Source organism: Alosa sapidissima, chromosome 2, assembly GCF_018492685.1.
Source record: "Alosa sapidissima isolate fAloSap1 chromosome 2, fAloSap1.pri, whole genome shotgun sequence".
Classification (NCBI taxonomy): Eukaryota; Metazoa; Chordata; class Actinopteri; order Clupeiformes; family Clupeidae; genus Alosa; species Alosa sapidissima.
In genome coordinates this window covers 40,625,587-40,652,980 of record NC_055958.1, presented here as the reverse complement: position 1 = coordinate 40,652,980, position 27,394 = coordinate 40,625,587, and the positions used below count along the sequence as shown (strand labels likewise).

The window sequence follows — 27,394 nt, the reverse complement described above, 5'->3', positions numbered from 1 at the left end:
TTTAGATGCACACTCAATCGTGCAGGCAAAATGTAGCACTCAAATGTGGCGACGGCACAAAAGTTTAAACATTTTTACAATGGCGGTGATAGCCTACAGTTAATGTGAATCGTGGACAATAACCAAAGAAAGGAATTTGCACCTTCATTCACCAAATAAAGGCTGTGTTTCTACATGTTAACACAAAACGTAATTTCTGTCAGAAACCAGCCTATAATGCATTGGGTAACATGAGGTGAGTCAGACAGAAGAGGGACCTGTCTTAGTAGCCTATCTTGAATCCCGTCCCTTTCAAACTACCTTAAAATTGTGTGATTAGCCGCCAGAATAATAAAATCAAAATACAAAATATGATTGGGCTATAGGTCCAAACCTATGAGTAAGCCGTTAAAAAAAGATCTTCAGGTGTAAGTAATTAGACAAAGAGCCATTGCATTCAGTGTAATATAGAGGTTAACAAAGGTACTCTAGTTTATCATTATAGTGGATGGAATCCACTATCTTGAAATCTCCTGGACAGTAGAAGATAAATTTGAATTTCCCCTGGGGATCAATAAAGTATCTATCTATCTATCTATAAAGAATATGCTAAACATACTAAAATACAAATTATACTAACACGTAATACAATATATAAAAATATACTAAAATACAAATTACAAAAATACAAATTATACTAACTAACACTTAATCTAAATCAATTCTAAAAACAGTATCCACATAGTGGTGATTAATCAATCAGAGGCGCTTGCAATGACTTACAATGTGTTTGAATACGTGGCGCCAGTATTGTTTGCTGCAGCTACAGAGATTTAGAGCTAGTTCAGTTTGGTTTGAAAACTCTTCAAACGCTACCTTAAGAGACGGCTTTATTGGGGAGAGAACAGAACATTATTTAACTGCAGAGACTGTTGTCTCGTGCGCGCGTCTCCAGCAAGAGGACGTGCCCGGACCCAAACTTCAACTTCGCGTAGTAACGTTGCCCGACGTTCTACGGATCTGAGATCTATCTCGTTTTTGTATTTTTTGGCATGGTATACCACTGGATCAGCACTCGACTTTTTGCCTTTTTGTTGTGGATTATATATTTTTTCGTTGCGTTCCGACAAAGGATTATACTCGCGGCCTACCTGTTTCCTGGTTGGAATTTAAAGACTGTAGCGCGATCCTGGGAAGGACTTGAAGTTTTCCTTTAGTTTGGACTTTTATTTTAATTTTGTGGACTGAGACAAAGGGGGGATTCAAGTATTGTGTGGTTGCACGGGATAATTGGTGGAATTATAATATACTGCGCTAAGCGCGTCATTCAATTGAATTGTTTGGTGCGTCTTTTCTTGTTTGCGTTCAGCGCTGTCTGAATATTTGTTGGTTGCTGTGTGCTTTATTAACGGCAGTATACCGCTTATGCATATTGGTTTTGGGTAAGAAGGAATTAAGTATTTGTGACAGTATTGCAGTGTTTTCTTATTATCGATAACTACTTTCATTCAAAGAACCCCTTGTGCATTTATATTAACACAGCTGTTTAAAAAGAACATTAAAGGGTTGACTGTTACAAGTGTTTTTATGGACTCAAAGATGAAGTGAATTGATGTTGGAGGTCAAAGGTCAAATGTCAAGGTCAAAAACACCTTGAGTGTTATATCTCAAGAACGCCTTGACACACATGGTTTTTTGGTACGAGGGTTTGTATGAACTCAAAGATTAAGTGATTCAATGTTTTTTTTTCCAGGAATCTCCCCACCAACATTAACCCAGCAGCTTTTCATCCACTATTAATTCCTCTGGCATTACATTTCTAGTTTCTTTTAAAATATACATTTTGGAGACAAATGGAGTCATACCACAGGTCTATGTCCAGGGATGGATTACTGAAGGTGTTCACTTATAGGTTTAATATGACCAGATATCTGAAGCATGGGTTTGAGAACTATCCCTTTTTGTTTTCTATACAAATTATGAATGTTTCCTAATTATGTGGTACTACTGGATATTGATATTGGGATGCATTTTAATTTTCTTAATGTTACTTCTATGTTATTGCCCTTTTGTACATTGATGGAGTCATTAAATCATTGGCATGTATTGCCACAGCCCTAAACCTTTATGCCCATGTCTGTCTTTATGCTGCCATACTTAAGTAAATAGCATGGTCCAGATTAGCTGCCTGCAGGCTGCACATAATGCTATCAAACAGCGGGCTACGCTTACAGAAATATACATATTTTTTTTGTTAGTAGAAATAATAAACCTTATTAATTGAAAAAAAAAATCTTAAATATAAATACACAACAAATATGGAATGTGTTCAGAAAGATGGAGGTTTTCTTCATTTGACCAACCCTTGTATAGTATGGTCCAGATTAGCTGTCTGCAGGCTGCACATAATGCTATCAAATAGCGGGCTACGCTTACAGAAATTAAATATACAAACAAATACAGTATGGAATGTGTTTTCTTCATTTGACCAACCCTTGTACTCCAATTGACCCCCATTTCCCCTTTTGTATTTGTCCAGTTTGGGGTATAGCCAAGCCACTGAGTCCCATCACAGGTGTAAAAAGTGCTCATGCATATGGAATGTGTTCCCATGATTTTTTGTCTCTGGGATTTGCATTCTAATAGCCCCTGCAGCTGATTGGTTACATGTGAATCCAGGAGGCTAATGGAACAGGTACAGGGAGTATCATATTAACACCACAGAGTAGGGCTGGGAGATATGGCTGAAAACTGTATCACAATATAAGTTTTTCATATCAGTCGATATCGATAATTATTGATTTTTTTAAAATCTATTTCAGATAAGGACCAGAAGGGGGAAAAAAAAGGGCAGCCGTGGCCTACTGGTTAGCACTCTGGACTTGTAACCGGAGGGTTGCCGTGGCCTACTGGTTAGCACTCTGGACTTGTAACCGGAGGGTTGCCGGTTTGAGCCCCGACCAGTGGGCTGCGGCTGAAGTGCCCTTGAGCAAGGCACCTAACCCCTCACTGCTCCCCGAGCGCCGCCGTTGATGCAGGCTGCTCACTGTGCCGGGATTAGTGTGTGCTTCACCTCACTGTGTGTTCACTGTGTGCTGAGTGTGTTTCACTAATTCACGGACTGGGATAAATGCAGAGACCAAATTTCCCTCACGGGATCAAAAGAGTATATATACTTATACTTATTAATGTAGTGTCACCAACATTTAAAATAATATCAACTGACATTGTTATTCATAGCAATGTCAAACGTAACCTTCCTCAGATTTGATTCACCTCAGTTATCAATCAAAGCCAACAGGGAAAAGAAATAGCAACACAATCATGAAAAACACTCAAATAAATAAATGTGCATAATATAAGTCTGAATGAAAAGCAGCACTGGTTGAAGCCTGGGAATATTGTAAACAAAGTAGCTGAAAGGAGAATTCCAAGTGTGAACGTATGTCTCACAGCTCATGTCGTCTTGTCCCCTGCACTCCGAAATCTGGCGCTAGTTAGCCGATGCTACCAACAGGTTTTCAAAGAGGGTGCCACGGGCATCGGTCTACCCATGCAAATAAATTACTGTTTTACACCATTTACGAGGCTCAAAGTAGCTCCACACTTGGTAGACTTCCGAGGGCCCTGACATTTAAAACGAGACATTGAGAACTTTGAAAAAGCACTGGTAGTTTATTTACAAGACGATGTATACAGACAGTAGGCTACCTTAAGGAAGTTTACCTTTCGCCGCCATCTTGAATTTAGTCACTCTACAGCCAAATGAAACCACATACAAATAGAAAAGTTTACAGACTTAACAGGGGTAAATGTCTGGAATTGTGGTGCAGATATTACACACTCTGCCTACACCAACATTCACAATTGAAGTTCAAGACATGTCATATCTACTTATATCTAGGAGATAAAACACATTAGAAAAGGTCACTTGCAATAGAGAACCTGCGTTTCTTGAGCAGTACCCTCATACAGTCATTATCAGCATAGGGTCTATTTTTGGGTGATATCAAGTGTTAACAGATAAGTGTTAAGAGATAACACTCTGCCTCACATTTAATCTTACTACTACCTTTATCCTCATAGCTAGTTACACAATTAGAACACATACTACAGTAATTGGGAAACTTATACTCATCATTTATGTAATAAAACTTCTATTCCACCTGAATGCTTCATATACTGTATGTTTGCATTCAGGTGGAATAGAAGTTTTATTCAGTTGACCACCCCACCCCCACAACCACTTCACACCTCCACCCCACCCGCCCTCCTTTGTGGAGTGTGTGCTATTTGAGTTATGGCCATGCGCACCTGTGGACCATCAGACGTGCAAGTAACGACCATTCAAATGGAAGTCCCTCCCACAATCCTTTGTTCTTATTTGCATTCCAGTCCCTGTAGCTGATTGGTTAGCTTTAGATCCTAGCAGCTATTGGGGCAGGCAAAGGGACTATATGAACACAACACACTGGGGCCTCAAAATTTAAGTCACATTTTAAGGAAGACATTGGGATGCACTGATACTATAAACATCTGCCTATTTATTCTTGTATTTAAGGACTTTTTGATGTGAATACTTTTGCAAAAAGAACCAAAGTCTGAAATGGCAGATGAATCATCAGACCAGCTCACAGCAGTGAAGAAGGAGAGTGAAGAAGAAGAATGTGATGATTTCCTACAAGAGTATCTGTTTACAACTCAGAAACAGAAAAAAGAGCCTGGACTGGATCCTGAATCTAAGACTGAAATATTCATGTCACCATCTGAGGAAATTAAAAAGGAAGAAATATCTCATTCAATGGAATACAATAACACAGATCATTTTCCAAAAGGTGAGATTCTAAACAGTTTGTATTATGATTTAAAATAATAATAATAATTACAAAGTGACACTAATATAAACGACTGATTTAGATATTCTGACAATAAGATAACGAGTTTCTTTTTCTGTAATGTTGCAGGAGACATTCAAATGATCCATGCTAACAAAAGAGTGCGCTCTGAGGAACAACAAAACAAAGAGTGTCAGAAGCGCTCTTGCCAGACAACTAGAGAGAAACACGATGAATCCCAGCGTTCGGGAACATTTGATGAACTCCCTGCTGCTGCAAATCAGCAACTGTCTGATCTCAAGGATCATCAAATGATTCATAGAGAAAAGTCACATCAGTGTTCTCAATGTGGAAAAACCTTCGGCAGAATGTGTCATCTCAAAAGTCATCAAAAGACCCATACTGGACAAAGGCCATATCAGTGTTCTCAATGTGGAAAAAGCTATAGCCGAATGTTTAATCTCAAGAAGCATCAGATGATCCATACTGGAGAAAAACCATACCGTTGTTCTCAGTGTGGAAAACACTTTGGTCAAATGTCTGATCTCAAGACACATCAGATGATCCATACTGGAGAAAGGCCACATCAGTGTTTTCAATGTGGAAAGGCATTTGGCCGAATGTCTCATCTCAAAAGTCATCAGATGATCCATACTGGAGAAAAGCCACATCAATGTTCTCAATGTGGAAAACACTTTGGGCTAATGTCTAATCTCAAGAAGCATCAAAAGACCCATACTGGAGAAAAACCATATCCTTGTTCTCAGTGTGGAAAAAACTTTGCTCGAAAGGATGATCTCAAGACACATCAGATGATACATACTGGAGAAAAGTCACATCGGTGTACTCAATGTGGAAAAACCTTCGGCAGAATGTGTCATCTCAAAAGTCATCAAAAGACCCATACTGGACAAAGGCCATATCAGTGTTCTCAATGTGGAAAAAGCTATAGCCAAATGTTTAATCTCAAGAAGCATCAGATGACCCATACTGGAGAAAGGCCACATTAGTGTTCTGAATGTGGAAAGGCATTTGGACAAAGGTCTGCTCTCAGAATACACAAGATAAGCCACACAGGAGAAAAAACACATTTAGAGTGAGATCAAAACTGGTTGAGCATGAGTTGGTGGTGGGGTATGTTTATCTTTTTGAAAAGTTGAACTTGTGCTATTATCTCTGTATATAATGCTGAAGCTATTAAAACAGTGGCAACCTCAGGTGTAACGCAATCACCCCCATCACTTTTGAAAAAAAAAACCCTTAGACGCTAAATAATATCCTGTAAGCTAGGCTAAATAAAACTCATTATTACACGGCTCTTCATAATGCTGCAGAATGCTCCATTCACTTGAATGGGCCTTCCCAACGTTTGGTGGTCTGCTAATTCTCAATAACAGACCGTTGCTGAAATGTTGGATCAGTTTTTCTACTAACAACCATAATAACCTAAACCAGGCTACTTGCTTCTGTAGACCTCCTCTCCTGCTCCTCATTATGTTATCTTGGAGGCAAAAATCTTGCCTACCTACTGCCTGACTTAGAGTCGCATGTGGATATTTTGCTGGGCATATTTTAGGAGGGCAGCACCTGCAATGGACCAACCCATCTGGGCTTGCTCCTAAGTGGGCATATTTGGGATATACCACCAAAGTGATGTGTTACTAAGTGGTATAATCTTATATTAAGATAAAACATCTAGTGGTATTGTTTTTAGTATAAGGATTCTTGCTTTCTTGTAAGATTACTTGACTTAATTTAAGAAGATTTTGACTTATTTTAAGAAATAAAAAACAAGCTAATTTATCTGCCAAGGGATTAAGAAAATATATCTTAAAATTTAAGGTATATTAAATTAAGGTACATTTTCTTGGTCCATTGGCAGATAAATTTGCTTGTTTTTTATGTCTTATGTCAAAAAGATTTTGACTTATTTTAAGTCAAATAATCTTACAATTATGCTCAAAGTATTGTTATACTAAAAACAATACTAACTAGATTTATCTTAATATAAGATTATAACACTTGGTAAGATGTCACTTTTTGCAGTGAACTTCATAAACTTGAAGGCCATCATGACTGGCTGTCTGACTTGAAATAAATGCTGCCCTTGCCTTATCTTCATTGTCTCTACCCCAAGATGTAGCTGCTGTACCTTTAGTGGATGTGTACCCCATACTCTTTGATGTTACACTAGCCTGAGCTGTTTTGCATTTCACATCATGAACTTGACTGGCAGTGATTTGCCGCTCCCTCTTGCAAGAGGACTGTCCCTGAATCCTCTCCTGGATCTTTTTGCAACTGGACACATTTAATAATGATGGAATAGACTACATTAGATGATCCAGCTGACTTTCAACTGCAACTGGACACATTAAATAACGATGGAATAGACTACATTAGATTATCCAGCTGACTTTCAACTGCAACTGGACACATTAAATAACGATGGAATAGACTACATTAGATTATCCAGCTGACTTTCAACTGCAACTGGACACATTAAATAACGATGGAATAGACTACATTAGATTATCCAGCTGACTTTCAACTGCAACTGGACACATTAAATAAAGATGGAATAGACTACATTAGATTATCCAGCTGACTTTCAACTGCAACTGGACACATTAAATAAAGATGGAATAGACTACATTAGATTATCCAGCTGACTTTCAACTGCAACTGGACACATTAAATAACGATGGAATAGACTACATTAGATTATCCAGCTGACTTTCAACTGCAACTGGACACATTAAATAACGATGGAATAGACTACATTAGATTATCCAGCTGACTTTCAACTGCAACTGGACACATTAAATAACGATGGAATAGACTACATTAGATTATCCAGCTGACTTTCAAGTTCAGGTGTTAAAAGGGAACAGTATCTCTCATTAAATAAATATGTAAGCGGCATTGGAACATCCATGGCACCTCTGCTGGTGCACTACAATCCATAACCTCCATAGCTGTGTGCAGGCCAAATCACTTCTATGCAAATCACTACTATGCGTAACCTCCATAGCTGTGTGCAGGTCAAATCACCTGCATAGCTGTGTGCAGGCCAAATCACCTGCATAGCTGTGTGCAGGCCAAATCTGCCATCGCTGTTCTCTCCCTGCAGCTCAGTTTCAGATGCACTGTCAGTTTCGCTATCAATGTGCAGACTCATAGTTGTAAACAGTGCACAACCTGGGATGTTAAGGTAGTAGAACCACAATAACTAAACTATTCTGTTGTCTATTAAGGTTTTGCACCTCCGTTCTAATGTTATGTCACCGTTTGACTAGAGTGGTAGGCAAGAATGGTAGGCAAGGCACTGTGGTAGGCAAGCCTACAACAGTCGGGTTGAATAGGCTACACATAGTTACAAATAGCTTCAAAATTGAAATTTTAATATCAAATATTCTGGGATGCCGACCACTTGTGTAGGCCCTAACAGTTGGTTTTACAATAAGAAGCAAAAAGGCGACTAACGACCGTTTAGCCTACCTATCCTCATGGTTGTGGAGGATGATCGTTAGCAGCTTGAAGTCTTTTATTCCTAAAATGGCCTAATGGTGTAGCCTATAGTGTCTACGAAGACGTAGGCTAAAATACAACTTTCTACAGTCATCCAGAAATGAATTGCCAGAGATAGGCTATGAAGGGAAAAAGTGCAGCATTTTAAACGTGGCAAAAATATTTTTACCGGAACAGTTTGTTCTAATTTGTCTCGTGAAATTCGTGCTTATGGGCATCAATCACTTATCTTCTGTCCTTCTATTTCAAGTTATCATGAGTGTCATTTGATTATATAATCACAACAAATGATAATAAATGAAAAAAGAATAGGCTTATGTGCTATAACCTACAGGTCAGTTAGGCTAACTCCCGTATGTCAAAATAAACTGATTTGACCGAATTGTTTAGCGATCACACACAACTTAACACAGCAACCTCAAACACCACTGTTGAACCCTAGGTCCTAGGCTACTGCTTCAGTCATGAAAGAAATAAGCAGTTTATGAATTATCTTTACCCGTTTAATCAAGCCGTACATGACCAAAATAACAGCATAGTTAAAGGCTGAGCTAGCATAACAGCCTAATATAGCCGATGCTATACGTGTAACTAATAAAAAGTTTCATAGCCTACAATTAATTAACTTTATCACTCACATTCTGAGTTTTTCTGGGTGGTTATATCCATGCAGATCGTCTTCGAATAAGCCATGACTGTTATATGTTATAATATGTTACAGGATCATGACTTTTACGCCATTAATGTTAGGCTAAATGATGCTGACTGACGCTGGCTATAACTAACGTTAGGCTACCGTTTTAACGTCTGCTGATACTGCCTACCAAAACCTGTCGCTGTTCAGTTGAAGTTAAATGATCAAATATTGTTTGATTTTGTGTCAACTTTCAGAGGGAAGACATGTTCCTTTCTGGCCAAATTTCACAGCTTCTAAGAAAGTCTATCGTCTTCGTGTAAACCGAGTTTTGAACAGAGAAAAAAAGTTAGGCTACCATTAGGCTACAGGTTCTCCCATAACGTTATCGATACAGATCAATGCACCAAATCAGGGCGATTTTTAGCGAAATAACGTTCCTGTGACAGGCTATCAAATATTGAACAATCGGATAACGTTTCATCATCACCTTTATTGATGCCTGAAATGTTGACATTGCTGAAATACAGAGATGTAGCCTACTGAGAGGCAGCTGCAGACAACGATGTTCAATGGATTCAACTTGTCCCTTGCCTACCAGGTGGATGTAAACAAAGCTATAGAACCTAGAATACGTCACATGAAAAACGTTAATAGTTAATCCTCCTGATGAAGAATACAGTATTTTTATCTAATATTTCTGATTTACCTTCAAGGACTGTAATAGTTTGGTTGGTGATACTGCCAAGATTTCACGGGTGTGAATAGGCTGAATTTTGTGCTGCTCTCCTTGTGACTGGTTTAGAGAAGTCTATGTCTGAAACCGGTTTTGGCTCAATCTATATGAGACAGCATAGTATTTAGGTTTGTTAGTTTTTCTTATCTTCTCCTGTCTCTATTGTACAGTGGAGTTTTGTTATATGTATACACTTATATTTACCATTTCCGCTGTAAGTGCATGTTGTGTCTGATATCTGTATGCTACTGAGACCTTGAATTTCCCCTTGGGGATCAATAAAGTGTCTATCTATCTATCTATCTTTCTATCTATCTATCTACCTATATATCTATCCATCTATCGCATGTGCTAGTTTGCATTCCTACTGCATGTGCTAGGTCACGTTGCTACTGCATGTGTTAGGTTGCTACATTTTTTTCACACACAACGCCAGTCCGTTTAGCTTTTAGACACACACACACATGCCCGTTTAGGTTTTAGACAATATCAGGAGTTAACTGAGTTTAAAAACAGTAAGGATAGGATCACAGTGTGTTCACTCCAGAAAGAGACAGTTTTGCATGTGCACACACACACACACACACACATATGTCTATGTACCTTACCTTAGTGCCTGTGCGTGTGTGTGTGTCCATCTGTATCTTGAGGGTGAGTTAAAGATCATATATCTTGGCCTTTAAGCGCTTTGAAAAAGAAAAAGTTGTCAACATAAATCTGTCTCACACACACAAATGCAAACACAAAAGACTCACAGAAAGAGCTCATTCAATCACCAGGCTCATGGGGTGCGGTTTACTTAAATAATGACACTATTTTCACTTTTGTTTGGGTATGTGTAGAGTTGAGTGAGTGAGTGTGTGTGTGTGAGTGAGTGTGTGTAAGTGTGTATGTGTATGTGTAAGTGTGTGTGTGTATGTGTAGGCTGGCACAGAAAAGGCCATCCATCCCGTGTGTCTGTACGCGACGTGAAAAAGAAAGGATGAAAATAAACGATTGTGTACTCTGCACATAAAGTGTGTGTGGTGTGTGTGTGTGTGTGTGTTTGTACTCTGCACACAAAGCTCTTCCCTCTGCCGCCAGCTGACACACACACTCCTTTCTCTCCGGCTGTTTACTTAAGTCATGAATCCATGGATTTGACCAAGGCGATGTGTATGTGCGACGTGTATGTATGTGTGTGTGTGTGAGAGAGTCTGTGTGCATGTGTGTGTGAGAGAGAGAGAGTCTGTGTGCGCTTTGTCCAAATTTAATGACCTGAGGAGTTCATCAGCTGTTGAACTGTTGGTGTACATGTTTAACTCTGTACTGTGGACCACACACACATTGTGTGCATGTATTGCTGACCATAAAGCACATTGTGTATGTACGCGCATGTATTGCTGACCAGAAAGCCTTAATAGCAGAGCAAGAGAGAGTGAGAGATAGAATGAGAGAGTGAAGGGGAAGCAGCAGAGAGGGAGAGGGAGAGAGATAGAATGAGAGAGTGAAGGGGAAGCAGCAGAGAGGGAGAGAGATAGAATGAGAGAGTGAAGGGGAAGCAGCAGAGAGGGAGAGAGTGAGAGATAGAATGAGAGAGTGAAGGGGAAGCAGCAGAGAGGGAGAGAGAGAGAGATAGAATGAGAGAGTGAAGGGGAAGCAGCAGAGATCGAGGGAACCAAGCTACAAGCAAGTAAAATGAAATTCTTTCTAACCCTGTAAAGAGATTACAAATTGAGTATTTCCTCCTTTCTGTCAGAGATACAAAGCAAAGGCATTTCATGACCCAGACCAGGCTCAGGGACCACTGAAGAGGTTGAGACGGACAAGCACTCTCTCTTTCACTGTGCAGAGTATTACAGAGGACACTCTCTCTTTCACTATGAAGAGTATAGAGAGTTACCAAAAGGAAAAAAAACTGTAAATTCTGTAAAAAAAACTGTACATTTAAAATCTCCCCCAACTTTAAAGTCCTTAACAAAAATGAAATAAAAAATGGCTATCCTCTCAGGAGAGGGACCTTCAGCTGCTTTGGCAACAGTGTATATTTCACATCGCCATAACCGGAGGGACATGACTGTGAGGCTTATTTTCTTTACGTGTAAACATAAACAATATATTTTCTACTTTTCTTTACATGTTAAACATAAACAATAAACACTGAAACTAAAGCCATTTTAGCACAAAAACACTTGGCCATCCTCCCCACGTACACACACACGCTACACACACACGTGTATGCTGAGGACGGAGAGAGAGTGTGTGTGTGTTTGTGTAGCGTGTGTGTGTGTGTGTATGTGTAGCGTGTGTGAGCGTATGTGTGTGTCACAGCGGCAGTGAGCACCCAGCTGAGCAGACGTGTGTGTGGTGGAGAGAGTGACAGGCCAGTGTGTTTACTTTAACTCTGTGTGTGTTGAGATTGGCAGTGGGGCACGCAGTCTCATACATGTTTACAGTAGGCTATCACACACACACACACACACACGCACTCTCTCTCTCTGTGTGTGAGAAGTGATGGGGTAACAGGAACAGTGTAAAAGTAATGAATTAAATCCTTATTTAAGGATTCAGTGGAGACCAGCAGGGATTTGAGCAAACTTCTCTCTTCTCACCCACACTCGGCACCCAAATATCCTGTACACACACACACACACTGGTTAATATGTTTTACGGGGACTGTAATTTTGAACATCACTTGCGGGGACCACCATTTCTAAAGGACCTGGAGGTCTGAAAAAAATCAGGTAGACTATCCAAAGCTTTGTTAGCTTATACTCGCCTTTAAATATTTCAATTGATGAAGTAATGTTTGTATTGTGTTTAATGAGGACCTGTAAAATGATGGATGAACGTGACTGATGGGGACCTCATTAACATATAATTTCCATAATTCACACCAATGTGATTGTGATTTATAGGGACCTAGTGCTGTACATGCAGTCTTATTACAGTATAGAAGAATTTATGTTTAATTATAGCTTTGTTGATAGATAAAACATGGTAGTAAGCAATAAGGACAGTAGAAGATAAAGAATATACTAAAATACAAATAACACTTAATCTTATTATAAAAACAGTATCCACATAGTGGGTGATTAATCAAGAGGTGCTTGCAATGACTGAGGCAGGGACTGAGCCTTTGATTCTCTGTGCATAGTAAGGCAAGGTGCTCTGTGTGAGGCAGTAAGACCGTGGTAAAAAGTGGCTAGTGCCCAGACAGTACCCAAACATGGTGAGGGTGGAGAGACAGACTATGCAGAGAAGTCTATCTCTCCTCTTCCCTTAAGTGAAGCATTGAACAGTTCAATGGGGACAAATGACCTCCTCAGTCTGTCTGTTGTGCAAGGCAGTGAGCGAAGTCTCCAGCTGATCAGGCTCTTCTGCTTTACAAGTGCTGTGGAGTGGCCAGCTCCCACGACAAAGCCAGCTTTCCTTACCAGCCTGTCAAGTCGCCCAGCATCCTTCTTTTTTGTGCTTCCTCCCCAGCATACCACTGCATAGAAGAGGACGCTGGCAACAACAGACTGGTAGAACATCCTGAGGAGCTTGCTGCACACATTGAAGGATCGCAGCCTCCTCAGGAAGTACTGCCTGCTCTGCCCTTTCTTGTAGTGCGTCAGTGTTGGCTGACCAGTGCGGTTTATTGTCCAGGTGGAGACCCAGATACTTGTAGGTGCTTACCACCTCCACATTGACCCCATCAATGGAGACTGGTAGCAAAGCGGGCTTAGACCTGCGGAAATCCACCACCATCTCCTTGGTCTTTGAAGTGTTGAGTTGAAGGTGATTGAGTTTGCACTATTGCACAAAGTCCTCCACCAGGCTCCTGTACTCCTCCTCTTGCTCGTCCCTGATACACCCCACAATTACAGTATCGTCAGAAAACTTCTGCATGTGGCATGACTCGGTGTTGTAGCAGAAGTCAGATCTGTACAGGGTGAACAGGACTGGAGAGAGCACAGTTCCACAGTTGACTGAAGTCGTTGTCACCTCGTTGTTCGTGATCGCCATGTGGGGGAGGGGGGTACGACAGCCTGTAATGGTGGAGGTGAGTGATGCACTGGTATTGAGGGGGGGTGGGGGCTGGGGGATGACCACCTCCTTGATGTCCCTGTCAAGGCTGCCATGGTCGTGGACACCTCAACAGGCACAGGCAAGGAGGCGTCAGGTGGGGGCAGGGCGTGAATTGATGGTGGCTTAGGTCATTGGGTGTCACCGGGATGCAGAGCTGGAGAAGAGACTGATATGCCATTCACGTGAATCGTGTAGAGGTTTTTATCGGGGGGGGGGGGAGTGAGACTATCGTCGATTTTATGCAAGATTGATACAGAGAGGGAAAGTGGGAAGACAGAGAGAGAGAATGACAGGCAAGTGATTGGCCTCTCTTTGTGCTATTTTTGCAGACCTACCTATCAGTTGTTTCTGAGGGCTTTATCTCTCTCACTTTCTGTTACGCATAGCCTGCCTGGAGCAGCGATATGACCAAGGAAAATAAGAAAATGTTAGCTAACAAACACATACCACATGCTACACTAAAGTGTATCTCTTAATATAGATGGTGTATCTCTTAATAAAGTGTATCTCTTACAGTAATATCGAGGTAAAACATCACATTGTTAGCTACTTTTCTCCTGTCTCCTATTTTTCTCCTCTAAATATCGCTTCCCGCAGCTGGCCGTTTTTAATTGCTTTGCGAAACAAATCGAATCTGCACTGAGTGCAATTGTAAATTTAGCTCGGCTTAATAGTTTAATATTGTCTTGGAAAGTTATTGCTTGTTCATGAGTTATTTCAGTTAGCATTATAATTTCCATGTGTCGATGATGGTGAAGACATGACGTTCTCAGGGAGCGCAGACCTTTCCAAGGTCAAATGTAGCTATTTGCAACAAATCTGAAAGTGGACCTAGCAAAATATTTTGACCTGCTCAGTGATAGGTGTTTAATTTGTTTGTTTTCTGTGTAGCATATAGATCATAATTCTTGATCATTTGCACGCAAACAAGCGAGACCTAGGCATTTGACTGACATAGCGCACCTATTACTGAGACCCGCCCCTTTAGTTGGAATGTGATCACTGCAGCCTCAGTAGACACGAGAAAGACACCAACATAACATGAGGGATAGATGTATTTCTTCACAAAAAATATCAAATAATAATGGACTGAAAAGAGGTACTAATAAACCAGGTATGCTAGAATATCAACACATAGTGACTTTCAGAGATTATGGATCTAGGATTAGGCTTTAAAGGGGTCATAGAATGCAAAACTGAGTTTACTTTGTCATAGATGAATAGTGATAGTTCAGTGGGTGAAATGGACATACAGAGAACTTCAAAACCCCACCGACACCTCCTTCCTATGCAAATCTCACAATTCGAAACTCCCGCCATAAAACGGGCGAATCCAAACAAAGCTGCAAAGTTTACGCAAACTCGCAGGTGGCACCTTATTTGGCTCTGGCCTGTACATTTGTCACGCCTCAAAATTTACATACAGATCAGCCCACTGGTGCTCTGAGCCCAGGAACGTGAATGGAGAGCGAAGATGAGACAAACACTAGTTTAGCTGCCTGCTCGTTTACTTCCACAGGAATTATGAAGCAGACAGTTCTTCGAGGATATCGAAAATGAGCCACTGTCGTAAATGCAGTGTTCCAGGCTGAAACTTAGGCTAGCTGCTACAAAGAAAGCTGAGACTTTCCATAGTCTTCTCAAGGATTCAAAAGTTCGAGGGGCATGGATAATGTTTTTCTACCAGAAGATCCCTGCAAAATTTGACACTCCATTATTAATTTGCAAAACATTTCACCGAAGGCAGTCTTCAAAACCTTGTACAGTTAAGCAGGATTTGCTAAGCTGCTGTTACTGAAACGAGGGGTTGTTCCGACCGTAAGGTCATCACAACCGCATGCTGTAAGTATTATTTTGTCGCTAAGCAGTTATTAGGCATGCTAACGTTTATCTAGCAATTAGAATGTGCGATTTAGTTCATTGGCAAGGCTATTTAATTTTCCTGTGTGTCAATCGGATAAAACCTGTGTTGTCATGTTAACCTACATTTTACTATGCATGTTTGTCGAGATCTCTGACAGGTTATGTTCTCAGCAAGATAGCTAACTGAAGCTGAGTAACACGATAGTTTGGTTGCTAAGCTGTAATATAACCAATGCCCATATAACACACACGTTTTTGACGTCAGAAGTGGAAACAACTTCACGTTATCAATTCAAATGATATCTAGTCGATATGTTGAAAACCGTGTTGTCTAGATACAATGGATTTATTTGCACGTTCTTATTTTAGAACATTACAAGAACGGCAGCAACAGATGCTCCAAGTGTGACATCTTGCGGGGCTTAGAATATTAGCAAATGCTTTTGCTGTGAGTTAACAGCTTGGTGTGTGCATGCAAAAGTGACTTTCACGTGTGTTACAACATTTCTGTTGTTTGGTTTAGGTTTTATCTAGCAGCCATGCACTTCAATGAGAATGCTGAGTCCCCACAACAGAAGACGGCCAAGGAGAAACTATGTACAGACTTGCCAAACAATTTGTAAGTTTAATAAAATATATGTTTTTATTACAAACAACAAATCAAAATGTGCAACAGTATAGGCACTAAAAAGAACTTATCGATTCACACACAACAGGCTGTCTTAGACCTGATGCTTCTGGTGTCAAAATCATCATCAGTACTGTAAACAAAGCACAATGTTCAGGGCCATACAATTTGTTTATTGTACAGTATACAGCCTACAATGCACTGTATTACAGTATCCAATATAAGTCCTTTCTTGTCCTCTTCGAGATCATCAAAGACACTCTTCCTTATTGGGATGCCGTCCAGCGGATTCCTGTGCCCCAGGACTTGTGTGCTCAGCTTGACAGACCTTCCATGGAGGATGCTGTTGCTGAACATGTGTCACGGTTCAGTCGAAAAGGGGTCTGAATCCAACGTAGTGCCCTGAAGTATCCGGAAGCTCCCTCCATATGCGTAGCACCACAAACAAGGGGATCATGACACGGACGCTTCTTCTAAGGAAACTCCTGCTCCTACTCACAAAAGACCTGTAGGCCAAGTCACTTCATTGCCTGCAACGAGAACAGGGTGGAAAAGCTAAAAAAATTTACTATTTATTTTTTAATATTTTACATCAGAGTATCACTGGACGATTGTTGAAAAAAAAAATAAAGTTTATCATTTTGTGGTGTTGATCAAACTGTGTTTTTGCAATATGCTGAACCAATAATGAATGTGTATTGGTTAAAAATATTGTATTTATATATTGTAACTGCTAACACTTGTATCAGATTGTCCTCACCTTTCCATTCCTCTGATTCTCAAACGGCCATGGTCAGCTCTGTAAATATTCATTGCATTTTGCAAAGAATATAGAGGCACAACATGATGGTCATTCAGGTCAGCTCCTCAGGAACCTGGGTCATTCTTTTAATAACCTGTAAAAACAAACAATTTCCCTGCTGTTATTTCGTAATTTTGAATGAGCAGGTAGCACAAAGTAGCAAATGTCTCCAGTTTTAGTTACCAGAGTTGTAAGATCACATATTAGGCTACTACATGGAAAGAAGGTAATAATCTCAATTAGATGTCAGCAGGATAGTTACAAGATTACATGTACCTACTGTATTTTAAACAGTGATATTTATAGGATTTTTGATTATTGTACTCTACTCCATTTTAGCCTACTATGTAAATTGCCCCTTGGGGATAAATAAGTGTTTTTGAATTGACACAAATTGGCCTAGTAATATTTTCGTTGACCTCGTTTCACTTCAGCCATAGGCTACAAACTGCACAGAGCTCCTGCCCAGCTAACTGGACGTCCCGTTGTAAGATCATACATTACTACATGGAAAGAACGTAAAAATCTCGATAATCAGATGACTTAATCAGCAGGATAGTAGTTACACGAGTACATTAGACCTACTGACGTTACAAACGTAATATTTTCATTGACGCGAGCAGTAGGCTACTCATTTCACTTCAGCCATAACATTATAGCCTACGAACTGCACAGAGCTCGTGCCCAGCTAACTGGACGTCCTGTTGTAAGATCGCATATTACCACTACAATAATGTATGTAACTCCTAATCAGATGACCTATTCACCAGGAGAATATACTTACTGACTAAAACGAGTACTTTCCTTGCAAGCAGCACTCCTTTCACTACAGCATAGCCTGAACTGCCCACGACGGGCTACAAACTTTTCAGCTAGTTTCTAACTGGACATCTTGACAAAAATTGCACAAGGGTACAAGTTGTAAAACATCTGTTTGTGTGCAAATTAATAACTTCTGTTGCTTACAATGCTAAAAACGAACCTAATGCAATGTTTAGCTTAGTCTACGACACTAACGTGCGAGTATTACAGCTAGCTAACTGGGCTACGTGTTGCAAACTCAAGTAAATGACAAAACTTACCACTCTGAAGTAGTCATTTCCAATCTATGGGCGACTGGTTGCTCCTCTATTTCAGATTCTTCCTCTGATTCAGGCTCAAATATGCTGTTCAACACCTATGTCTCCATAGTATTTCCACCTTGGCTGTTTCAGTGAGTGCTGTCGGCCATGTTTGCGTCTTTGCTCCGGAGCTTCGCTCGTTGTAAACCAACCAATCAGCACGCAGGTTATCTAAATATTCATGAGCATACCATAAAAGGAAGAAAACCTCTCGTTTCATTCTAGGGCTTTTAACCAGGCTTGCATTAGGGCGCATAGAACAGCACATATGCCATTTTCAGCCCAACCAATGTTACACACCCTATTCAGAGACCTTAAGGACCAGCACAAAATACCCTATATCATCATTCTATCACCCCTTTAAGGGACCTGTCACAAAGAGGATGCTTTGCCATCATGTGTGTGAGTGCACGAGAGAGGGAGAGGAAGAGGTGCATGCGTGATGGCAAGTGTTACGGTTGAATAGTCTAACAAAACTGTTTTTAAAATAGTTCTTAGGCTATTTAAGCATGCAATTAGTAGAGTATACTTATACTTGTGTCCATGTGTAGGCTATAAGCCACACTTTTGAGAGCCTAAAAGGCACGTTAATCAGTCAGCTCAGGACGCGATTTAGTTCAGGTCGGATTAAATCATGGCTGGCCCTGGGTGCATGTAGTCTTTTCTGACAGTCCGTTTCAAAAAGGAGCAATTACACTTTTTGATGTTCGCTATCGCATAATTTAGGACTTGTCTGTACTATGTCCGCCGAGGTGTCCCGTTATTCACAATTAACGAACGAGGTGGAGGCAGAGAACTCCCGACGTGCAGCACCCGAGTTTGTAGGCTAGTAAACAGCATCAGTAACGTGCATCAATCGGGAATTCGCTAAATGAAGGAAGTGGATGCTTTACTTATTGATCCGGATCAAAATAGCTTACAACGTGGTGTTTTTGTAACTTCAGTGTAGATGATTGTGATTCATTGCAACTTCAGCAATGTAGGCTACCTTACTTACCTTCAAAAAATAGCTCCGTACAGCTGAAGCCCAGTCTCAATGAGAATCCTAAACTTTGTCTGTGTTCAGTCTTCGATCCTGATTGGCTGCATTCGTGCTAACTAACAAATCAGACGGTGTAGTGGGCTGGACAATGCTCTTGACCACAGAGTAGCAAATGCAGGGAGTGAGAGACGCTTTACAGACAAAGTAGCACGTTTCATTCTTTATCCATTTCAATATCGGCTTATCGGTGGAAAAAATGACCGATACCGATTATTATAAAAATGCTAAATATCGGCCCTAATAATCGGCCAGGCCGATAATTGGTCGACCCCTATTACCAACCTCCCTGCAAAACTCACCACACAAATTTGTAGGTCTTGTCCTTCATGCTGGCTCTTACAAAACCCACAAGCTAACCCTCGGACACACAACAGTCAATAATGTGACCCGATTTAAAGTGGTTTTCATCCCTTTGGACACTCTTGATTTCGTCCTTGAAACAGTGAAATATTCACAGGGGAATGGACGGTTTGCTAACCATTTTACTGGTAGCATCCAGCTTTTGCTATCAGCTAGCTAGCTAGTTCAAAACTGTAAGTACTTAATGAGGATATACAGGGCTAAGTTGATGTTACCTATATACAACAATTCATGTTCATAGAAACAACAAGGTCACTAAAACATAATATATTTCATACCTGTGCTGCAGCATGTAGGCTAATATTAGCAGCATTATAATGACATTCTAATGTGTGAAAGGCTAATGATTAGCCTATCGGCTACCTGCAAAGTTAAGTGTTTAAACTAGCATTTACCGTGTTCTATTTAATGGTGTATTGGCCCTGACTAAGTTTGTGTAATATATAAACCACAATCCTTGTTGATACAAGTACCAATGTTCGTCTAGAAAATGTTTATTCACATTAAGATTTTCGCCATAGGCAGTAAAAGACTGCCATCTTTGTCAATAATGTTCTCTAACAAAGTTTCAAACTATGATCATAACGGCCTTTCCACCAATCAGAGGCATCACTGTGGGATTGTTCAGGATTGTGGGTAATGAAGTACTTATCCAAGACATCGCGATTAAAAGGCATTTATCTCAAAACAAGGTTAGTGCCCCTTGAATTTTCGCCCTCTATATGAGCATATACAATCGCTTAGTACAGCCGTAGCTGGTTTTAAGTCTACCATGTATGGTTACGTTTTTATGGCTTATACCCCAATTGTCAATGGAGAAATTGTATTGAATTCTTACTTCCGTAAACTGCTGTGGGCGGGACTGTGATGCTCTATGCCCGGTGCTTCACACGTCTGCTTATTTGCAGCAAGATTGAATGGTATTGAACCGCGGACTGAAAGGAAAATAAACTAGGCTAATAGTTTCTAGCCTGGGTTGTCCTTAGCCAGGCTAAATAGTTTCCCCAATCAGAAATGCTTCTTAATTTGGTGTCCTGAACTATAGAGACATAGCCCAGTAAGCACACATACGTCTCCAAGACACCTGGAAAAGATCTGAACAGCTTACAGTAATTACCACGTTCTATTTAGAACGTCTTATTTGATCTTACAAACGGCGGCGGCATTTCACTGTCAATGTGTGTCGTAGTTCTCTCGGAAAATACTAACAACGTCCCTGTAGGGAGTTACTTATAATTTGGCAGAATTGTTTCACTTCCACAACCCCCAAATTTTTAAAAAGCTTGATAACGCCTCTGTGAAACGCGTTGAAAAAGGTCTCCACTGATAAATATCACACTTGCTAACTTGGAAATGAGGTCCTATGTCCAAAATCCTGAACCACCCCTTTAACCGAGCTAGATAGCTACAGTAGATATAGAGATAGAAGGTTGGGCTTGTGGAACCATAGGCTACATGGTCCTCGCTTTAGATTGGGGGGCTGCAAAATGTACTACAAATAGGTAGGAAAGGTCTTATCCACCTCTATTAGTTATCCACCTCTTTGTCTTAAACACCATTAAGAAGTTGCTTGTTAACTCTTAAAAGCTGCATGTTAACAAATATGCTTGTAACTTAAAAGGCTGCTTATTAACAATTACAAACTGCATGTTAACATTAATGTTATTAAAGGATAACAACAGTTAACTAACTGTTAGTAATGAATTGTTAACTGCTTATTATGCACTGTTAATACCTAATAAGCACATGTTATTCTAAAGCGTTACCATCAATATTAGTGTAATGTATTTAACCTCCATAATGGAGGATGTATACTTTGAAAACACGGGCAGTCATCACCCCCATAGTCATAGGTAATTTCCTCCCCTTCTTTTATGGCAAACAAACAAAGGTGTGGTTTTCCATCTACATCAAGTCTCTTTACCCTAGAGTTTGAACTTCAGTGGTCATCATTAACCAGCCGCCCAAATGTATCATCTTCTGTAGAGGCATCAAGACTTAAGAAACATGAAAGGATTATTAATGTATATACAAAGCATCACCACAAAATCACAGCCTCATAAAATGTGGTGTAGAATATAGTAGGACATGGAATAGGAAATAGAGTGTTAGGCACAACTTCAAATCTTACCACCATGTTTTTCCTTTCCATTTGAAAGTAAACATAAATGCAGCACACACTGGATGGTGAATTTTTCTTCTTCTTTGAGCTTCTGCATCACTTATCATATGTCCCCTATACTCAAGAACAAAATCTCCTTTGCAGATTGGGCCCTTCGCAAATATACCACGGCCTGTAAAACACAACATTTTCAACAACTGTATTTTCTTTTAGTATCTTGTATCCTGTTTTTTTTTTGTCTTGTCTCCAATCCGCAGCCACTAAGACCACTACCACTAAACGTTCAGGTTGGTGAAGATGGCTCACACTAACCTGTATTCACTCCGACATACATAGAACATAGGCTAAGCGTACAAAACCATATACAGTACCACCTTACCTTTAGTTGCATTAATGTATTTCACCTCTAATTTAGATGTTTTGTCAGTATGTGACTTAACATGATGAATGGCATCATTGATAGGGCTGATTCATTGTGACATTTTCAAACAGCAACAGAATATAGAATTGATCACACTAAATTAAGCTACTGTCTATAAGTTTTACTAACTCTTGTTGGTACATTAATAAAAATAATTGTGTTTCAATGTAGTATTGCTGTACAAACTCAGCTTCACCACTTACTTTCTCATAGCAATAGGCTAATTAGCAACAACTGGCTAATGTCTGGTTGAGAAATGTTAAATGAGTTAGCTTGCTAGCTAACAAACGCAAGACTAAGAATCTAATTCTTAATATTGCTTGCAGGCTAGCTAGTTAGATAGTCATAGCATAATATATGTAACTGAGCTTAAATTTTATTAGCATTTTGTTCCATTTTATGTACTCAGTTTGATACTCCATGGTCATTTTATGGTGTTATTTACTAAGGCTGTTGTCAGCCAGCTAGTACCTAGAAGTTTGACTGTCAAAATACAAACATAATCACACCCAAAATTACAAATGACTTGTTTGCCATCCAGTTGCACTTACCACGTTTTGATTTTTTCTTTTGGAAGACCATTCTTCTCATCAGCTTCCATCTTTGCCGACTTTCTTCTTTATCATAATCCAATTACCAGCTACAAACTATAAGGGGGCGCAGCTGCACACACACCTCACACACAAATTCACTGAAAAAGGTGTCTTATGGGCCAATGCTTAAAACTTCACAGGTACCTTTAGTATGGCTCCAGCACTCACCTTATGGCTCCAGCACTCACCTTATGGGGACCTGGTTTGTCCCCATAGTGGAACTGGTCCCCATAAAGTGACTGTAAACAGATTTTCGTCCCCGTAAGGTCAGGAATACCAGAACACACACACACACACACATACACACAGGCACACTGTTGTTAGCTGAAGGCAGTGAGACTAGCCATTGCACACTGCATCCTACAGTCTGTTTGGAACATTGCAGTTCAGGTTTCAAGATTGATAAGATTCAGTTAATGCGTAGAGTATGGATCATCTCAAAGTTTGGGACAACCAAACAGCAGTGTAAGCAAATCTTGTTAGGTGACCATAGCTGTCTTTTCTCTAGGCCTATCGCAAATCTCATTGGTTTCTTCTGTTCTTTTCTTTTCCTTGTTCGCGTGTTGGGTAGTGAAGCGATAATGCATTTAAACCAATGTTCACGTCATGTGAGCCAGAACCGATATGGCCAGAGCTGCGTTAAAATGGTGTCAATAATTGCGTTAAAATGGTGTGTTTAGCAGCCAGAATTTAAAAAAATATTCCCGAATATGAAGGGAAATCTCCCTCATCTAAGAACTTTTAAAATGCTTGACACACCTATAGCCAGGCACCGCTCATTTTTTTTGTTTTGGGGGGGGGCTTTAGCGTCCTGGGCCATGGTGCGTACTATGGAATACAACCCTAGCAGTGCCCCTGCACACACACACACACACACACACTTTCAAACCCCACTCATGCAGCCTGATTGAAACTAACCAATAGAAATCAAAAGTTATCTGCACCATGACAAGCTGATACCAACTGACTGAGACAAAAGACCAAATGTGTTTTTTTGTGCACACAAATAGGTGCACACACACACACACACACAATAATTACTGTACCACACCACATTACCTCTCTCCAATCTGCTAACATGCTGTGAAGGTGTGTGTGCCAGTTTGTGTGTGTACTGGTGTGTGTGTGCATGTATGTATGTGGGTGCTGATGTGTGTGTGTGTGTGTGGTGGTGAGTGTGTGTGTGTGTGCGCGTGCTGGAGTGTGTGTGTTTTCTTTTCCTGCATCTGCTCTGCAGCTTTGCGGATTTAGCACACCAGCTGAACCACTTCAAAACTAGTTATCCCGCATTTAGCTAATGCATGTGTGTGTGTGTGTGTGTTTGAATCCTTCCTGTTCTGAAGCTGTTAAAACGTAGTTGGTGTACAGGACGTTTTGAGTGGTTGTATCTGCCTGATGAAACAGTTGCATTAGTGCAAAATGTCCTGTTAGTGTTTGTAAATTGAGCATTACAAAATTGCATGTCTGTTTGTGATTGTGTGTGTGTGTGTGTGTGAGAGAGCGAGAGAAAGAGAGAGTGCGCGGGCACACGTGTGCACCTGTTTTTCATTGTGTGTGTGCGTGTGTGTGTTTAAGACATTATGAAAGCATGTGTCATTATCAGAGCCCATTAGATGCTTAATCCAAGCAGATGACTAAATTAAAGTTAATTAGCATTAATGTCGAGGTTAGCATGCCATGCTAATGTGGTTCTTCAGTACAAGAGGCTAGTGTAGTGTTTGCTTGTGATTAAGCTCTCTCGCTCACAAACACGCGCCCTTGCACAAGTGCATGCTCGCCTGCACACATGCACCGCACACACACATGTGTGCATGCACACACACACACCTGAAAGAAATCATTTAATTGAGCTTTTATGGCATGACAACTCAAGACAATATAAAGAAAGATATGGTTATATGTGTGTAATATGTTTGTGTATGTGATTAAAACATGAAGAAAGATATGTTTATATGTATGTAATATGTTTGTATATGTGATTAAAATATGAAGAAAGATATGTTTATATGTATGTACGTTTGTATATGTGATTCAAATATGAAGAAAGATATGTTTATATGTATGTAATGTGTTTGTTTATGTGATTAAGGACATTTTGATTTACAGTATTCTTCAATATGAAGAAAGATATGTTTATATCTATGTAATACGTTTGTTTATGTGATAAAGGACATTCTGATTTATTCTTATTTTTACTTTTATTTCCAGGAAGGAGTCTTGATAAAGCACATCCTGCATAGATTGATACTTTATTTTGATTTTCCACATGGAAGGATTAGTTTGAGTTCAGTCTTACTTACTTGAATAGGCTGTATGGTGAATGTATCGAACCTTGAGACCTGAATTGAATCCAGTCGTTTAAATTGACTGAATCAGTGCACTCCTAATGCACACACACACACGCACGCACACACACACACACACATGCAGGAAAATTAGAGAAAAAGGAGAAAGAAGGAAGAAATACAACTGCAAGAAAAAACACAAAATAAACAAACGAAAGACAGAGAGGAGGATAGATAAACACTGGTGAACAGAGAGAAGGAGAGGAGGATAGATAAACACTGGTGAAATGAGAGAGATAAAGAGAGAAAGAGAGAGATGAAGAGAAAGAGAGAAATAGAGAGAGAGAGATGAAGAGAGAGAAATAGAGAGAGAGAGAGATGAAAAGAGAAATAGAGAGAGAGAGAGAGAGAGATGAAAAGAGAGAATTAGAGAGAGAGAGATGAAAAGAGCAGACAGTGTTGGCTGGCTCAGGCAGAAGAGGCCACCATTCACCCGCCAAGTCATGACTGTGTGCGTCTGTCTGTGTTTGCGTGTGTGTGTGCGCGTCTGGTGTGTGTGTGTGATCTACTGTCTGTGTGGACTGTGTTAATTTGCAACCTGGACAACGTTCAGATAGACAGAAGCCGCCTCATCTGAGATGGAAAGGGAGGATGGAGAGAGGGGGAAGGGAGAGGGAGAGAGAGAACATGGAAAGGGAGGAGAGAGAGAGGGGTAGAGGGAGAGGGAACATGAGGAGGGAGAGAGAGATAACATGGAAAGGGAGGATGGAGAGAGGGGGAAGGGAGAGAGAGAGGGGGGGAGAGGGAGAGAGAGAGAACATGGAAAGGGAGGAGAGAGAGAGGGGGAAGGGAGAGAGAGAGAGAGACACTAGGGAATGGAAGGAGCAGGGGTGCAGGAGAAGTGAGGGGGACCAAACCCATAGTGAGATCAGATTTCCATCTCTGGCCCACTTTCGACCATCATATTTTAAACTTGCCAGAATATTAAGATAATACCGTTGATTGTTTTCAAACAATTGTTTTCACTACTTGGGCCAATGGTAGAATACTGGTCACTACTTGGGCCAATGGTAGAATACTGGTCACTACTTGGGCTAATGGTAGAATACTGGTCACTATCATCAATCATCAACCGTTTTTTATTCAGGGAGAAATTGACTGAGCATCAAGCAACAGCAATGCCCTGAGTTACAAAACAACAACAATAATCAAAACAACAAAACAAGAACAATAAAAGGTACAAAAGGCAAATAATAATAATAGTAATAATAACAAAAATCAAATAAAAATAATAATAATAAATAGAAAGAAAAGAAGGGGAATGTATAAATAATAATAATGATATAAAAGGCCTAAAATATCAGTCAAAGCAAGAACATTGTGCAACAGCCATATCATCAATCATACCCTTGAATTGGTCTAGTGACACAAACCTATCTAATTTCAATAACTCTTGCAATTTGTTCCATTTATTTGATGCAAAAAATGTAAAAGCTAATTTACCAAATTCAGAGTTAATTTGAGGAGTTTGAAGAGATATAAAACCCTGTGAGCGTGTATTGTGGCAGATTGATTTTATGTTCAGAAGAGAAGTTAGGTATAAAGGTAACTTTCCCAGTAATGCCTTATAAACAAAAAGGAGGCAGTGCCTTTCCCTCCTATCATAGAGGGAAGACCATCCTACATTTTGGTATAATTTACAGTGATGAGTTTTAAACCCATCTCCAGTTATAAAACGTAGTGAACTGTGATAAACTGCATCAAGTGATTTCAGAGTGGAAGGGGCTGCATGCATATACACAATGTCACCATAGTCTAGGACTGACATTATAGTTGCTTGAATAATGGTCATTCTGTTTTCTAAAGAGAAGCAAGACCTAATCCTGTAAAGTGCACCTAATTTAATTTGTACCTTTTTTGTGAGATCAAGCACATGTGTTCTAAATGTTAGTTTGTTATCTAGCCAAATGCCCAGATATTTGTATTGAGAAACTTGCTCAATTTGTGCCCCATTTAGGGAACAAATGTTATAGGCATCAAGGTCACACTTTCTCTGTCTAATAAAGATCATATATTTTGTTTTTGCTTTGCTTTAGAACCAGTTTAAGATCTTTCAAGGATTTCTGCACACAATCAAATGCACATTGAAGATGACAAGGCTTGCTCTACAGATGGTGTATAGGCATAAAGGATTGTGTCATCTGCATAGAAATGCACTTTACAATTTTCTATTGAAGCACAGATGTCATTGATATACAATGTAAACAACAGTGGTCCCAAAATTGAGCCCTGTGGAACACCATTATTTAGTCTTAATGGCTCTGAGTTTGATCCTGTCACATCTACCCACTGTGTTCTATTAGAGAGGTAGTTTTTAAACCATTTAAAGGAA

The 27,394-nt window shown here is 40.0% G+C and overlaps 2 long non-coding RNA genes and 1 pseudogene across 3 annotated transcripts; 1 reads left to right on the top strand and 2 right to left on the bottom strand.

Moving 5' to 3' along the window:
• Positions 1-5,125: 5,125 nt before the first annotated feature.
• On the top strand, positions 5,126-5,914 carry LOC121697612 (annotated as a pseudogene).
• Positions 5,915-13,059: 7,145 nt separating this feature from the next.
• On the bottom strand, positions 13,060-26,261 carry LOC121692459. The gene is made up of 3 exons (XR_006025263.1): positions 26,177-26,261; positions 19,173-19,176; positions 13,060-13,071 (listed from the first exon to the last, which is right to left on the bottom strand). It is a non-coding gene; the product is annotated as an uncharacterized LOC121692459 (long non-coding RNA).
• LOC121692003 lies at positions 16,745-18,539 on the bottom strand. 2 transcript variants are annotated; one of them, XR_006025220.1, is made up of 3 exons: positions 17,843-18,539; positions 17,017-17,152; positions 16,745-16,786 (listed from the first exon to the last, which is right to left on the bottom strand). It is a non-coding gene; the product is annotated as an uncharacterized LOC121692003 (long non-coding RNA). The 2 variants fall into 2 exon arrangements; XR_006025219.1 differs by having other exon boundaries at positions 18,141-18,539.
• Positions 26,262-27,394: the final 1,133 nt, after the last annotated feature.